The sequence below is a fragment of the Micromys minutus genome (assembly GCF_963924665.1).
Source record: "Micromys minutus genome assembly, chromosome: 25".
Classification (NCBI taxonomy): Eukaryota; Metazoa; Chordata; class Mammalia; order Rodentia; family Muridae; genus Micromys; species Micromys minutus.
The window spans coordinates 3127828-3130831 of record NC_137960.1 but is presented as its reverse complement, the minus strand read 5'-3'; the positions used below and the strand labels follow the sequence as shown (position 1 = coordinate 3130831).

Here is a 3004-nt window from a genome sequence, read left to right as displayed (position 1 = left end):
TGTCCAGCATAGGAATGTATCCTTCAGGCTGATGACCACAGAGGTCCGATCAAGCACCCTGAACTGCACATGCCCATCCAACAGAGTCAGAGCCAGGAAGTCTACCTCATGCATTGCCATTGTAGAGTAGCAGTCCCTCTGTCTCCAACACCCGGAATCTAGGTACAATACCTTAAACAAGAGTTGAAGCATGTGTACAGTATGTTGTAGCAAAATATAAGCTTACATTTCTCTCAATATCCAAAAATCTAAACTAATGTAAAATATAGAGACTATAAGTATATATTATGTCTAAACGTAGATTCAACAATCTATCCATTTATCCTATCATTCCCTTCTAGTCCTGACGTGGAAACTTCCAGTTTATTTGAAAGTCAGTTATGTCAAATGATGGCTGGAGCACACACGTGAAAGAGTGTTTCCCTGAAGAAGACACAGGGGAAGCATGTCTTGCTAAACCACATATGTGAAAGAATGTTTTCCTGCAGCAGACACAGGTGAAAGGATGCTGTGCTATAGCAGACACATGGAAGGACCTGTGATGAATAGAATGAATGTGACCCCACAGACAGGCGGGATGAGCACTGAGCTTCCGTCTGGTTTCCTCAGCCCTGCTGTTCCTCACGAATGACATGCATGTGTTGTTTTTTTCTTACATCGTTGTGTTGTTGAGATCCACTTGTGGTGATGCTGCCATTGAGAGAAACTCTCCAAGAACTGCTTGTGAGGTTCCTGCAGCTTCTTGGTTGGTGGGCCTTGCAGTTTCTTCGGGATTGATCTACAGTTGCTGTTTGGGGCATGGTGTCTGTCTGCCGAGAGGACTGGATTGTAGCTGCTGGTTCTTGTGTGGGGTCTGCCGGCCGAGAACATTGTAGTGCAGCTGTTGATTTGTATTTGGCTTTTCCTTTAGGACTGAACTCCTGACAAGAAGACTGGGCTTGTCACCAAAGAACTATGATGAAACAGGTCTGCTTCCCCCATATCCTAATAACTTTTCTCTTTCACCTCCTCTTCCGGGTGGTGGGCAAAAGGAGAGGCTGTACACATATTTAATGTTCATTATTATTAAACATTTATTAAGTAGGTTGGATAATTTATGTTTGTATTGCTTGCTTTTTCTTTTCATCCCTTCTCAAGCTTCAACCCTAACATCAGAGAGTAGAGAAAGACAGAAGAAAGAAAAGGAGAGGAAGAAATTTCTGAATCCAGTCTCCTTTCCTTTGTTTGCTCTCTGACCAGGACCTTTAAGGACTTGTGACAAACCACACTTTCACAACAACGAACATTCATCACCCACTCGATAACCAAATACCTATAGCCCCAAACCTTGGGAGTGAGGACTTAGTGTTCTTTATTTTACATTTGATATGCTTTGTTAGAAGGTGACAAGCAGAGCAGATAAACACAGGGACAGTGGGACATGCGCAGAATGACCTGTGAAACCTAAACAATAGTTACCGTCCTCTAGTGTACAAATTAGTTACACTACATACACAAATATACAACAAGCGAAACAACCTTCATATAGGACAGCCTAGGTCCCAGCTACCTGCCACCCTTGTGTCTCTAACAGTTTTGTGTCTTCTGGTGTTTCTGAAAAGAGGGACAGTACTGTCATGTTCTGTAAGCTTTGGTGACAGTTGTCGGTTTTGTAAAAGGACTGCATCCCCCCCCTGCAGTCTTGTTTCTGGCCTCTCAAGTTCTCTGAAGGGAAGGAGAGGAGACCACGAGATCCAGGAGCACCCACTTTCCGAGCCCCGTGCAGGCAAGCCCCAGAGCTCTTGGAAGCAGGGTAGGAGGCTGGGGAGGGTCGAAAAGGCACACAGCGCCTCAGCGTCAATTAAACCAGTCCTCAGACATCTGCCACGTGGCACAGAGTACATCCACGCCCACTCTGATGAAACCTTAAATTCACTCAACTAGTATATTTCTCCAAGCCAAAGCATTATGAGTGCTTAACACTGGGGAGAAAGCGAGAACAGCGTGTGTGAGTCTCACGTCTCTCGCAGACAGCAATGAAATGGGTGACTGTGGAGGCGGCGTCTCACTAACACATCTCTTCGTCTGTACAGTTCAGACAGCAGCAGCCAGTTCTGTTGGGCACAGCAGGCTATGTGGTTGATCCTGAGCCCTGGGATGCTGGCTGTTCGGGGGGGAGGGTGGGGAGAGGAAGGCTGTGTGGTCCCCTGTGGCTGTGTGGTGGCCGGAGGGGAGCCAGTCTGCAGCTGTCCTGAAACTGGGCGAGCTGCTCTGGACTGGCCAGTGTCTTCAGCAGATTGTTCTCCTGCTCCAGCGGGGAGTTTTTCTCTGTTAGTTCTTTGATCTGCTCCCTCAGCACCTCCACTTCCTCTCTAACTGCACACATCCACTGGCTTTTCACCAGATCCATAGCTTGCTCTATTTTGGTGTCGATGGCTACCACGCTTGCACCAGAGCTATTGTCAAGTCTCACGGAAGCGTTTTCAGTTCCCAGCAAAGACAAGAAAGAAATTGAGAAATGTCCCAGTTGGTAAACTCCTAGATGCATCTGTGAAAACACAAATTTTTACAAGTAATATGCATATCTGGATTAACACGTGCATGGAATACACAGTGTGCACAGATCAGTTACAGCTGATTCTCTTCTATGTGTGAGAAGGAAAGGCATCAGTCTTTATAAGTCTGTTTGTGCTATAAACCCAAGCTGCACTGTGAATCCACCCACGCCATATGCAAGGGTGGCCGGAGAAGCCATGAGGACTTCGTAGCCAATAAGATTTACTGGTTATGAGTAGCTGACATCCTGGCTGGAAACATTCGTGTCTCAGCCAGTCTCAGAGCCGTATGCTGTAGAGGGACAAGAATTCATGCTTTGTCTGGTTCTTCTTTTCTTTCTTCTTTTGTGCATGAGGTCTCCCCTGGTCAAATGTAAGGTTTACTAACTTTGAAGGAATTTGTAGCTTTTCTTCACACGTTGAAACAAAGGCAAAGCATCTCCCTGAACTCGACACATTTCCTGCCTTCC

At 46.1% G+C, this 3004-nt stretch overlaps 1 pseudogene across 1 annotated transcript; it reads right to left on the bottom strand.

Annotated features, from left to right (window-relative positions):
• Window positions 1-2110: 2110 nt before the first annotated feature.
• On the bottom strand, window positions 2111-2431 carry LOC308436760 (TSC22 domain family protein 1-like; annotated as a pseudogene). The gene has a single exon. The product of its transcript is annotated as a TSC22 domain family protein 1-like (transcript).
• Window positions 2432-3004: the final 573 nt, after the last annotated feature.